The 14,630-nt window shown below is 43.5% G+C and overlaps 1 protein-coding gene across 10 annotated transcripts in view; it reads left to right on the forward strand.

Annotated features, from left to right (window-relative positions):
• The window catches only part of LOC309568008 (voltage-gated potassium channel KCNC1-like), a 208,774-nt gene that overhangs the window by 62,792 nt on the left and 131,352 nt on the right, over window positions 1-14,630 (forward strand). The gene's annotated exons all lie outside the window — the stretch shown is intronic.

The following is a 14,630-nucleotide window of genomic DNA, read 5'->3' on the forward strand; positions in this document are numbered from 1 at the left end:
TCAGCCAATGGCACTTACCGGAGTGTTCTGATGGACACAATAGCACAGCAGGGGAGATTGCTGTACTAACATTGCATAGTTAGTAAAGCGGCTCCTCCTGAGCTGTCAAGTTTTTTCAGCCCTGTTGGGTTGAACGAAAGAAAACTAGTAGTGTGTACAAGGTTTTCGGCTGGGTTCCTTATCGCCCTTGTCAAACTTTCAAATACTGCAAATGCTGGAGCACAACTGTAAACTTCAAAATCCTTTATTGTTAAAAGTCCATGGTTAGGTGGTGGTACAAATGCTGCCGGCGTCCTAGCAACTAAGAACTCTTTGCAGTAAGTTGTCACATTAATGGTAGCTCCCCAGCACATATGCTCAACTATGGCCACTGATGTCTTTCTGCAACAACTCAGAGTTGGTCTGAATTACCACCACCCTGCTTATCTGCAAATATTAGCTCATTAGTATCTGTATTAGTCATAGTGACAGATACTAAAATTCGTTGTAGTAACACCTACCTAAATCGGACGCACATGTCAATAGTCGTATCGAGTGCAAGGAGCAACTCCAGTACAAAAATGTTGGAATCGCTTTAATTGCCAAAACATGTGTGCCTCTGTTGGTTGTGCTGACTTCCAAAGGTTAATGCATCTTTAATTGTGGGATGCAGACAAGTTCTCAAACCAAGCTGGAACTCCAATTATACATGCATATAATGCATCCAGGTTTGTGGCACACAGGGCTTTTTTTCTCGGAGAATAGGTGCAGGTAATCCCCCCCTTTCGAGTCACCCCTTGTCTCTGCCCCCTGCCCACCTCCCAATTCCACCCCTTTTAAAGAAAAAAGAACCAGGTATAATTTTGTGGCATTAAGTAATTTTTATAGAATTTGCTAATGATAACAAGAAAAGCAGTAACATAGATGCCTTGCAGCCAGTGGCAATAACCCCCCTCCCAACAACAATAGACCCCCCCCCCAGCAACAATTGACCACCCTTCCAGCAACAATAGATCACCCCAGCAACAATAGATCCCCAGAAACAATAGATCCCCCCAGAAACAGTAGATCCACCCAGCAACAATAGACCACACCCGCAATAATAGACCCACTAGCAACAATAGATCACCAACAACTGAAGACTACCCCAGCAACAATAGATTCCCCACGGCAACAGTAGACCATCCAGCACCAAAAGGCCCCCACAACAAAATCTCTTCCAGCAGCCAGCATCAATAGAACCCTCCCTCAACAGTAGATCCCTCCCAACAACATAAGACCTCCCCAGCAACAATAGACACCCCCACCAAATAAATATTGACTTCCCTAGCAACAACAGCCCCCCTCCTACCTGTGACAATAGGTTCCCCCCTGCTGCCCAGCATCAATAGACTCTACAACACATGCCAGCACCCCTTACCATTAAATAAACTCAGTTCTGGAGGTGCTGGAACTGCGTTCCCCTGCGTTCCCACTGAAAAAAAGCCCTGGTGCTACAAAAAAAATATTTTGTATTCAAATAGAGGTCAGAGGCATGCAGAGGTGCCTGCTATTGGAAATATAAAAGAATCATATATTTTCAGGCTAGTTTAATAATATGCTGCAATGTGCAATGCCTATGTACAGAACCCAATAACCCAGGACAGTCAAACCGTCAAACAGTCGAGCTTGGCATGGGCATGCAAAGCGTTCCCTGATTGGACAAGGTGGAGAGCATGATGTCATGCCCTCTCTTTCCACCTCATCCAATCAGAGAACGCTTTGCATTCATTCAGAGAATGCAATGCATTCTCTTAATGGTATTCATACTGAGTGGCCAAACTCCTGTATTCACAAGTCATCAGGCTGGCTGCCTAGCAGGGAACTAGAAGCAAGTGGAGATCACTGAAGTAGAGATGTCTGCTTCAGTAATTTCCAGCTTCAAGAGGCATCAGCTACATCCATGCTGGACAAATGTAACTATGTATAACATGTCTATGCCTGGAATTATTCTTTAAAATGAAACATTTCATTATATAAGGGGCGTAACTACAGGGGTTGCAATTGCAACTGGGCCCATGGTCCAGGGAGCCTGTGCGGCTCCCCTGTACACCTGGATACAAGGGGCAGCATGTAGAGAAATCACTGTCCTCCTTTTTCCTCCTGTAGCTGCAGGAGGAAAAGGGAGGAGATTGGTTCCTCTGTATGATGCCCCCACTACTACTATCCAGTTCACTTGTGTTCTGCTGTCTCTGGGCCCCTGTGTGCTCCCCCGCCCCCCCCCCCCCACACTGTGCTCCCTCCCCTATCCTGCCGGCTGCTGCAGGGAATGTTTCACAATAGAGAACCAGGAAGGGGTCGGTAAATGTCAGTGACATTGTAAAAAAAAAAAAATAAAATGATAAAAAATAATACAATTAAAATACCAAAGTTGGAAAAAAAAAAAAATACCAAAAAATAAAAACTACTGACACCAGTGGGTGAAATTCCAGGATCGCAAAAGTCAAACTTGCGACCAGGCCCTGGCATTCCACCACCGTAGGGAGGCCCCAAGATGGCATTAAGTGGGCCCACTGCAGAACTTGTGAAAGGGTTCCCGCTGTGGGACCGTAATAGAGGGCCCTACAATGAGAGTAAAGGGCCCCAGGATCAGTGGAAAGACCCCCAGGCATGAAGGGAAGGGCCCCGCCAGGGGCCATGGTCTCTTGCACCGGGGCCCTGAAGGTTCTAGTTACGCCTCTGCATTATATACAGTATATAGGCTTAAATAATATTATGGAGCAAGGTGCAATGACAATGGTACAGTACAACTGTATGTGAGTTGACTGTTCAGGATTGTACAGTATATATAACATGCTGATGCCTGGAATTATTCTTAAACTTTTAAACCAACCAATTGCATAAACATGAACTCTGGGGCTTATCTGTATTAGGGCTCATTCACATGGGCAATCACTGGCAAATAGCCTCTTTGCTGGCTAGCGGAGAAACTTCGCCCCATGCAACATTGTGTGCAGTTAGCAGCGGTCAACAGCCGCATGGCCAGATTCTTACTCTGTACAAATGAATATTCAAGGTGGAACGCTCATATGAGTAGTTACCTGCGATTAGGGGTTCTGAGTGGCCCTGGACAGAGGGAGGCATTTGTTGCGGCACACAGATTGAATGCAGATATTTATTTAGTTCTTATGCAGCCATAACACATTTCTGCTGCATCCAGATGTGGCGTTTAGCCAAAAACCTTCAGCTGCCTGTGTGATTGGAGGCTTACAACATTCCTCATAGGGGTTAAGTATCTGTGTAGGATATATGGTTAATTCCAGAATGTCATTCTTTATGAATTACAAATTCTAGCTTAACCTGACCTGTCCTACAGGGCTAGAGCAAAGCTGCCCCTTCCCCAAAGTTGCTGACACGTGTGGTGCAGTGTGGTGCACAGTGCGGCTCAGCGAACACAGTCATTAGCTATCCGTACATGATGGGTTAGAGAACTAACGTCACATTCTGCTGTAGATCTGCAGTATGCCAGGGTGGTGTGGGGAAAAGAGAGAGAATGTGATAGAACATTGGAGATTAGTGCCAGTAGAAGCTCCTGCAATGTTACGATGTCCTTACTGCCTTGGCTATTATCATATACACGGCTAATAGTTTAAATGTAAATCTGATTTATAAACAAATGACATCAATTTACAGGGAGGTTATCAGTGGAAATGTTCCTGTAAGAAGTAAATTGGAGTTTTATGGTTAGGTTCGAAGGCTGTCACATAAGCATTTTTCATTTTATACAAAATGAAGGTTGTCTCTAACCTTGACAGCACTTTAGTGCTTGTGAATATTGTTTTTTCAAAGCTCTACAGATAAGCATGAATATATTCAGAAATCGAAGCAGAGATGGTTTACAGTCTGTGCACAAAAAACCTTTATAGAAGTGTAACGCACCCCCGCAGTATTTGCAGATGAACAGGGATCCCCCACTCCTGCACAGCCAGGCACACTGAATCTTCACAAGAACCCAGAGTCATACACAGTCGGTCGATTTGTTTTTATTTATAAGAGGGGTAATAACTTGGATAGGGATGGGAGGTTATGGGATGCCCACTTGACTTCACCAACTTCAGGGACAAACTTCCTATACACATCTACACGATACTACCAAAAGTATTGGGACGCCTGCCTTTACACGCTCAAGAACTTTAATTGCATCCTAAGTCTTAGTCCGTAGGGTTCAATATTGAGTTGGCCCACCCTTTGCAGCTCTAAGAGCTTCAATTCTTCTGGGAAGGCTGTCCACAAGGATTATGAGTGTGTCCATGGGAATTTTTGACCATTCTTCCAGAAGCGCATTTGTGAGGTTACATAGTTACATAGTAGGTGAGGTTGAATAAAGACAATAGTCCATCCAGTTCAACCTGTGTAGGTGTGTGTGGCCGTAATCATCTCACATACCCCTGAAAGTTCTGATCCTTGAGATGTACGTCTAAGAGTCTTTTGAAAGCCACCATACTTCCCGCAGAAACCACCTCTTGTGGTAGAGAATTGCACAATCTTGTAGCTCTAACAGTAAAGAACCCCCCACGTTGCCTGAGGTTAAAACGCTTCTCCTCTAATCGCAATGTATGCCCTCGAGTCCTCATGCAATCCCTACGAGGTCAGGCACTGATGTTGGAAAGAAGGCCTGTCTCGCAGTCTCCACTCTAATTTATCCCAAAGGTGTTCTATCATGTTGAGGTCAGGCCAGTCAAGTGCTTCCGCCCCAAACTCACTCATCCATGTCTTTCTGGACCTTGCTTTGTGTACCGGTCAAAAACATTTGATTATGGTGTGGGGTTTTTTTCCGAAGGTAGGGCTTTGTCCCTTAGTTCCAGTGAAGGGAACTCCTAAGGCTTCAGCATATCAAGACATTTTGGACAATTTCATGCTCCCAACTTTGTAGGAACAGTTTGGGGTTGGCCCTTCTTGTTCCCACATGACTGTGCACCAGTGTACATGATGAGCAAGTTTGGGGTGACTTGACTGGCCTGAGTTCTGACCCCCAAACATTCCCGTAGACACACTCCTAAACCTTGTGAACAGCCTTCCTACAAGCTGTTATAGCTTCAAAGGGTGGGCAAACTCAATACTGAACCCTACGGACTAAGACTGGGATGCCATTGAAATTTCATGTTCGTGTAAAAGCAGGTGTCCCAATACTTTTAGTAATGTAGTGTATATACAATCTCTTCACCTCCTTCCTCTTGTACACACTTTGTTACAGCACAGCTCTGCTGGCACACACCTGGGGTAACTTGACAATCTCCTTGTCAGTTCAGGACTGGCCCATTGCAGGCAGGAACTCACAGTCCCTTAATAGTAGCACAAATGAAGTGACAGCTTGTAACGTTCTACTCCACTTCCTGTATGGTCACTGATCTCAGCACCACCTCTTCAGACCCTAAAAGCCCTCCTGGCTGAAGCTGCCTCTTTCACTTGCCCTCCTGAATGCTTCTCCACACCAGTCCACCCGACTTTTCAGGAGCCCACCCAGCTGACTCTCAGGTGATCTCTCAGGGAAAGGACTAACGACTTACGCACAATGCTGTCTTCAAGGAAGACTGGCTAGTGTGGTAGTCTTGGGGTAGTGGTAGTCTTCCCTCTTAGTCCCCACAGTGTTCCACTACTCACTCTGTCCTCTCTTGCTCCTGTGCCTCCAGGAAAGCCTTCTCCCTTTGTGTTTTTGGAAGGATTCTTCAAACACCCACCTGAGTACCGACCTGAGGTAAGACACCCCCCAGACTAGGGGGGTCGTCTTTAAGGGCCAACGACAGCCTCCTCAACTCTGCATCTTCATCTTCCACTGCATCTTTAATTCCACCCGGCTGCCTCTGCTGGTATGGCCCATGTCTATTTATGAGGTGAACTCAGTTCCCTGCCAGCCCACTACTGGGAATTGGTTGAGGCACCAGCGGGAGGTACCGGAGAGCTGCCAGGATGAGTCATCCAGCCCTGACCTTTAATAAACCCTGGCCAAATTAAGACTCATCAGCTTAAATGTGATTCAGAGAATGGTTTTCCTACACTCACTTCTAGCACATACTAGAGGGTACTACAGAAGTACAAAGATACCCCAAGATCAAGGCCATATTTCGATTTTGTGCTCAATTATCTTATGCCTTCTTCCCTGAAGGAGAAGTGCTGCTAGGTTAGGGACAAATACAAATGGCACCAAGGAAGACAGTGAGGAATTGCTTTAGTATCATGTACTAAACAGAACCACAAGTAGAGTAAACTGAGGTGCATCTATTACCTTAAAGCTGGCCATAGATGGAGCAATTTTCCTTCCTGCAACCACGGTTGCAGGAAATTAAATCACTCGATTCCCCCATCAAAACAGTCAGTGTTGATGGGGGAATCCCTCCATGTGGAGATAATGTGTTCTCCCAGTGGGGGGTTAGCCGTCCTGGCCTGGAGAACACAGTCATTATTGCTAACTGCTATAGATGCTGGCAATAATCACATGAAAAACCTAACATGCTGGTTGTATCCAAGTTGATCAATCGATCATCTTGAGTACAATCAGCCTACCCATACATGGTTCGAAACTCGGCTTGGTTTTTAAACCGTCTATTGCCAACCTTAATCTAAGACAATATGGCTGATTTTCTAAAGCTAAATAAACTGCTCACTTTGTAAGGGAATGTTCCCTTAGCTTAGTGAAAGTGTTGGAAATTTACTTTGCAGAGAATACCCAATCACAGGCAAGAAACAAAACAAAAAAAAATACAGTATTTTTGATTGCACTTAATTGGATGATGGAAATCATCAAATCTTCACTTTGTTCACCCACCTAATGGAAAATTCTGTACTGTATGTTAGTACTGCTGGGACCTTGAAGAAGGAGACATACCCTGAAAGCTTGTCCTGAAAAAATTCTATGTTAGTGCAAATAAAACATGTATAATGGACACTACTCATTTGTTTGTGTCGCAAGTGCACTAATACGGCTACAATTCCCTCATCCCTATTGAATTTAATGGATGCCACTTGTTATGTTCTGCTATGGTCTAGAGCAGTGATGGTGAACCCATGGCACGCGTGCCACAGCTGGCATGCAGAGCCCTCTCTGAGGGCAAGCGAGGAAGAAGAGCGCACACCACTGACCGGCTATCTTTTACAAGGTTAGCAGCTTTGTGGGGGTGCAATAGTGAGCAGAGGAGGGCATGCAGAGGTGAGTAGCTGAGTTGGTGCATTTACATATACAGCATCCCTTGCTGCTCTTCTGAGAAGTAATCCATGGTGCATCAATTTTTCAGAAGGCAGTTGACAGGTGGCTGGGAGGCGATATATCACCTTTCCACCCCCGGTATTAACTCGCTGGCACTTTGAAACAGATAAGTTGATTTTGTGTTGCAGTTTGGGCACTTGAGCTCGAAAAGATTTGCCATCACTGGTCTAAAGTGACTCTGGATCAGTGATAACGAACCTTGGCACCCCAGATGTTTTGGAACTACATTTCCCACAATGCTAAACTACACTGCCGAGTGCATGAGCATCATGGGAAATTTAGTTCCAAAACATCTGGAATGCCGAGGTTCACCAGCACTGAGCTAGATCAGCCTTTCTTAACCTTTTTACCCCAGAGCAACCCTGGAAATAATTTTGAGGTCTTGGGAAACCCTTGTCTATCTAGTTCAGCTCTTTGGACGTACATAGTGGACTGTGATGAACAGTGAACTGTTAATCACAAGCTGATGTTTGCTACTGCAGCCATCAGCTTGTGTCTGCTTGTTCAGCCAGCCACAATGGGGGTGGCCCCCGTCATTTCTGGGCTTTCCCGCTCTTCCAGGGAGCCCAGGACTGCAACCACTGGCTTCAAGACGGAGAGAGGTGTTAAAGCTGAACTCCAACTAACACTTTTTAAGCAGTTACAGCAAAATGTTTTTTTTCTTTTGGGACAAAAAGGTTTTACATAAATGAATAACAGCTGACCATTGTAAGCACAATCATCAGTGTTAAATGATTTATCTCAACCCTCTAACTGACACTTTTTCTGGACAGCTTGATCTATTAACCACTTGCTAACCGCCCGCCCACAATGTACCGTTGGCGAGCGGCGGCTGTAGGCAAAATTAGATACCCGTATGTTGCTGCTGCTGCACCCCGCAGGGCCCACGCTGTGATGGTACACAGCGGGAGCCTGTCGGCAAGACTCAGCCGAAAATTCACAGCCTGAACCTGCTGATTGGCTGTGTGCAATCACAGCCCACAGCAATACAGAGCTCTGTATCGAGGTAGCAATCTTTCAGTTTCTGTAAGCACAGATGAGAAACTGAGAAATCTGTAGTAAAAATCAGCACACATTACACATAGTTAGGCACACTTTTAACCCCTTGTTTGCCCAAGATGTTAACCCCTTCCCACTCAGTGCCATTAGTATAGTGATAGTGTTTAGTATCATCACAGATCACTGTTATAATGTTATAAAGTGATGTCAGTGACAGTTAGTCAGTTCCCCCCAGTGTCAGTTAGTGTCAGATTGACCACCGCACTATCACAGTCCCATTACAAGTCACTGATTGCCACCATTAGTAGTATAAAAAAAAAATTCAATATACAGTATATACTATAGTTTGTAGGTGCTATAACTTTCATACAAACCAATCAATAAACACTTACTGGGATTTTTTTGTATGAAAAACATGTAGCAGAATACATTTTGGCCAAAATGCATGAAGAAGGCTCTATTTTTTATGGGGAAAAAAAAGATATAAATTTAATTTGCATTTTAATTAGTACAGCGTTGCATGACCATGCATTTACCAGTTAAAATAGTGCAGTGCTGAATAGCAAAAAATGGCCTGGTCATGAAGGTGGTAAAATCTTCAAGAGCGCAAGTGGTTAAAAGAAGTTAAAAAATAACAAACATACTGTCTTAGTGAAAATGAATAAAACAATCCTAAAGCAGCCACATCATCCAAGAATTGGTTTTGGTTTTGGGTTTAATACCGCTTTTTAGCCTTTTAAAATTACATGATTTAGGATCAGCCAAAATATTCATATACACTCTCTGCCAGACTGTTAAAATCGCCACCAGTCCAATATGACCTCTATCAAGGAACAGAACAGATGAAAGAAAATATAAGATTTTTTTTATCATATTTATTTATGTAAAAAAAGGAAAATCAGGAGTACAAGAACTAGATTCAACTAATGAGATCCATGCTGTTTTTTGTGCAAAAAAACATGTAATTGAGGTACAGTTACTGTCAGTGTCACTGGAATGTCACCTGACACGTGAAGTAAATTTTTTTTTAATTTGGGTTCAATAATGTAAAGAATTCAGTTTCAATTCTGTTTAACCACTTAAGCCCCGGAAGATTTTACCCCCTTCCTGACCAGGAGTTTTTTTGCGATTTTTTACTGCATGACTTTAACGGACAATTGCGCGGTCGTGCGATGCTGTACCTAAACGAATTTTTTCCCACAAACAGAGCTTTCTTTTGGTGGTATTTGATCACCTGTGCGATTTTTTGATCATGCGCTATAAACGAAAAAAGAGCGTAAATTTTGCAAAAATAACAATATTTTTCACATTTTTTTTATATGAAATTCCCCCCAAAAAAATGTAAAAATTTAAATTTTTTAACATTTTCGGTCAATTTGTTTTATGCTACATATGTTTGGTAAAAAAAATCGCAAAAAGCGTATTTTGATTGGTTTGCGCAAAAGTTATCGCGTTTACTAACAAAGAAAAGACCATTTTTGGTGGGTTTTTTTTAACGAGTAATGGCAGCGATCTGCGATTTTTTTTGCGGGACTGCGACATTGGGGCGGACAGATCGGACCCTTGACTGACATTTTTGACACTTTTGGGGTTACCAGTGACATTACTGCAGTAATCAGTGATATACATATGCAACCCTCTGATCTCCATTTTTACACAGGGGAGAATGACAGGCGGCTTGTTTACATTAGCCGCCTGCCTTTCTCCCTCTCTACCGACGATCGCAGTGTGACCGGCGGACATCGGGTCCGCCGGTCACACGCACGGACTCCTTAGTGAACGAGCCGGGGCGCTCGCCCGCTATTGGCTCACAAGCCGGTGACAGGCTAGTGACGTATATATACGTCACTTTGCCTGGCCGGGGCTGACTGCCGCAGTGTAGGTACTTGCGGCGGTCGGCAAGCGGTTAAATTATTCAGAAGTCTAGTTCCATACCTCCAAGGGGTATGGATACCCCTGGTTAGGAACTCCTGATCTATTGGATTTTTTTCCAGTGGTCCCAAAAGAGTAAATCATGTTTAGTGATTGAAATGTGGATGGCTTAACTAATATTTCTTTTGAGACTTAAAATGGAACTGAGCCCACAAAGTAAATGTATTTTAGAGGACATTTAGAAGCCTAAGCAGTAGCTTGAAAAATGGGCCTTTTGTCTGAAATTCCCCTAAAAAAATGCTATGCACTTTGTGATATGTGAAGGTTCCTAGGCTCTCATGTGTCTATATCAGCCTTTTTCAACCAGGGTGCCCGGGCACCCTGGGGCGCCTTAAGGTTTCTTCAGGGGTGCCTTGGCAAAACCCCTAAAAACGACCCCAAAATTGTATACAAGCTGGTGGGTGGATGAAACCTGCCCACAAAACCACAGGTATTCATTGTTCATCATTATTAAAAAAGAATAGCGCGCAAATGCAAAAGAAATTACTACCAAATCTGAAGACAATCCATAAATAAAAATGGGGATTTGGTCCCACCATATGGCCATATAGTGCTCAAGCCCACTACTGCGTCAAAGTACCCCATTATCAGTGGGTCCTACACTATCCATGAAAAAGAGATGAATCCAGCCTTTCTAACCCTTGGAGATAACACTCCTTGCTGGGAAAGATGTGCAAATGCACTACAGGGGACTCCTCCTATATCCACTTGATGGTGGACACTGATTGAGTACAGGTGTGTGTGGGAGGGTGGGGAGGGTTGCTCAACCTCGATAGTCTGGTCAGACCGAAAACATAATAAACAGGCAAAAAATTTGGGGGAGCATACCCATGTATTTCTAAAGCTGCTGCAGCTATGAACCAAAAGACATGTATATTAAAAAAGAATAGCGCGCAAATGCAAAAGAAATTACTACCAAATCTGAAGACAATCCATAAATAAAAATGGGGATTTGGTCCCACCATATGGCCATATCGTGCTCAAGCTAACTACTGCGTCAAAGTACCCCATTATCAGTGGGTCCTACAACCTTCTAGCTGCCAACCTCCAAACCACCAATGACATCATCAGTTGATAAGGAAGATGTCAGTTGCCTGCATATCATCCATCTTTTGACTCTCCCTTGCCTCTCTCCTTTAGGATCTCATTAGCTAAGTGAGGGAGAAGAGAAACATTAGAATACTAGTCAGTACCAGTCTGCAAAAGTGTATTTGCTTTGGAAGAATAAATCACCTGTAACACAGGGTGTCCTACGTGTATTGATGTTGCTGTATTATGTAAAACTATAAGAATAGTTTTTAGATTTTATAAAGGGGCCTGAAGACTGTCCATAATTTTGGAGAGTACCCTTGAGATTGTCCATAATTTTTAAGGGCGCCTTGATTGAAAAAAAAGGTTGAGAAACACTGGTCTATATCCTCATAGCTGTATATCTGCAGCGTGAGATCTAAGGCACTGTAGCCTCTGACGGCTAGACTCAGAGGATTTGGGGTGATATTTGTTGAGGTCACTACTGTGCTGCTCTAAGCTCTCCTGGTTGGAGACCTGGACATGGGGAAATGCCTTTACCAAGACAGCCGCCTCCATATAGAGACAGTGCAAAAAAAGGAGGATGAATAGGTTTGTAATTGGAAAAGATCAGTTGCAAGTAGTCCATAGGTAATACTGCTGACTAGTTCTTTGCCCTCTGCCTGTCTTTTTTTTTTTTTTTTGGCACAGCTTCCAAAGGTTAATTCCTCTCTAATGAGATCAAATAGCTTGGCATTACAAATTTGTGTACAGGACACCAGACATCCAGGGAGTTTTACACCTAAGGCTATGTGCTAAGTAATCTGTCTATATGACTGCTATATGTTCTTTGCTGTTTTGTAAAGGAAGCAAAGGAGTCATTTAAATGCTTTCATTAAAGCGGAACTTCACTCTCTATTTCAACATTATCTATTTCTTCAGTTACTTCCTGGTTTCCAGGTCTAGGCAAATGATGTCATACATCCCAGGAGTCTTCAGGACTAGAGGGAGGGTTTTTCTCAGCTAAGCACACCTTCATTCCTGAGCTAAGAGAAGAAACATTCCAGGAAGTAAATGGTACATAAATCATATGAATTACTCAAGATGGCCAGGACCAGAAATGCTAGGTGGTGTTTTTCAAACTGATTTCCCAGCAAAATAACTGCACAGCATGAAGCAGATATCCTACAGAATGACCTGGACAAAATAACGGAGTGGGCAACGACTTGGCAAATGAGGTTTAATGTGGAGAAGTGTAAGGTTTTGCACTTGGGGACTAAAAACATAAAAACACAATACACGTTAGGAGGGGAACCCTTGGGGGAATCAAAAATGGAGAAGGATCTGGGAGTCTTGGTTGATGATAGATTAGGCAACAGCATGGAATCTCAAGCAGCAGCTGCCAAAGCCAGCAGAATATTAGCATGCATAAAGAAAGGGATGTATTCCAGAGATAAGACTATAATCCTTCCACTTTATAAAACTCTGGTCTGACCGCATCTGGAGTATTTTGTCCAGTTCTGGTCGCCGGTCCTCAGGAGGGATGTGTTGGAGCTGGAGAGAGTCCAGAGAAGGGCAACTAAACTGATTAGGGGATTGGAGGACCTTAATTATGAAAAGCGTCTGCAATCGCTCGATTTATTCTCCCTGGAGAAGAGACGCCTGAGGGGGGACATGATAGGAATTTATAAATATCTCAATGGGGATCTCAGCTTAGAAAAAAAGCTGTTCAGTCAAAGGGATTGCATGAGGACAAGAGGGCATACAATGCGATTAGAGGAGAAGCGTTTTAACCTCAGGCAACGTGGGGGGTTCTTTACTGTTAGGGCTACAAGATTGTGGAATTCTCTACCACAAGAGGTGGTTTCTGCGGGAAGTATGGTGGCTTTCAAAAGACTCTTAGACGTACATCTCAATGATCAGATCATTCAGGGGTATGAGAGATGATTACAGCCACACACACCTACACAGGTTGAACTGGATGGACTATTGTCTTTATTCAACCTCACCTACTATGTAACTATGTAAAAAATAAAGCAGAGAGACATGGATGGATGGGTGAGTTTGCTTTAAATAAAAAAATGAATTAAATACTGTTTTTAGTTTGTGGTTGTCAGATGCAGTGTAGTTCCACTTTCTGCTGTGACTAATCACAGCAGATCACATGACAATTGTACACAAGGATGGCTTTTATTCATGCCATCCATTGTGTACTATTGTGTTGATCTCTGTGGTTGGTCACAGTGATCACATGGTAAAGACAGGGCCTTTGAATTGTCGTTCAAAGTGCGACAGAACCAAAAGCTGAAAATTGGCCTGGGCGGGAATGGGATAAGAGTGCCCGGGCTGAAAGTAGTTAAATCGTTTCAGGAGTTTTAGGGCACCATCCCTTCTGGACTGAGACAAGCAGGACATGAAAAAATGTAATTTATTATGTATCTATGCTTAAGAAAGGGGATGGGAACCCCAAAATGTTGCATAGAAGCTATAGGAGGAGAAATACTCAACATATACCATGATCTGAGGGTGGCACCCGGCCCCACATCAGTTTGGCAAGAACATATTCCCATTTATAATCAAAGGTTTCAGGCTGCCACTCTGCTATTGGCTGGCAGTGCAATCCAGTTGCATTCAAATTTTTGCTGGTAGAATCATTTACCATGTTCTTACAAAGCTTTCTCTACTGTTCCATGTATTTGTTCTGGCTGTAGAAATGCAGAATGTCCATCTCTTTAAATCTTTCAACCCTAGCCTCAGCATGTGGGTAAGAGTAACCAACTGTTTTGGGTAGGAGGTGGGTGGCACATAATAATTGCCCAAGGTGCTCAGGAAAAAGGAGAGAGCAGAATTGCTAAGAGTGGACTACAGTGATGTCATTGGTTCTTTTGTGAATTTTAAGGATGAAATGCATAGCGTCAGCAGCTACAGAGGTCAATGAAAGCTTGTCTTTAAGATTATTTCCTGCTTGTTACATATATGGTATTATTTGTAATATCGCTAGCCTGTCCATAGTTTTACTTTAGAGTGCCAAATCAATTTCAGCTTCACCTGTTATATAGTAAGGAATCTATAATAAATGTTGAGGATGATGAGGTCTCAAAAAGTTTTCTGCATACCACTAGGGTGTATCATCATACTGTGAATTAAGTACCAGAATAGGGATGCTAGGACAAGCACTTTGAAGTGTTAAAAAGGATTGTGACCAGGGGGGTGTGGCAGGCGATGGAGGTGGATGGCCATAGTACATCAGAGATCCGGACCAGCAGAACTCGAAGAGGCTCAGAGCTATACTAGGCTTACCTGAATGCACCCCAAGACAATGGGCAAACCAAATGGGGGGGGGGGGCTGGGCTTACAAATTAGCAGCATTTGTAGGCCCAGCCAGGACCTCTGGATAGCAAGATGGTGCTGGCTTCTCCCACCATGTTCACACAGGACACTTGGCTGCATGCTGCAGAGGAGAGAAAAGGAG

This window comes from Pelophylax lessonae, assembly GCF_965119305.1.
Source record: "Pelophylax lessonae genome assembly, chromosome: 12".
Classification (NCBI taxonomy): domain Eukaryota; kingdom Metazoa; phylum Chordata; class Amphibia; order Anura; family Ranidae; genus Pelophylax; species Pelophylax lessonae.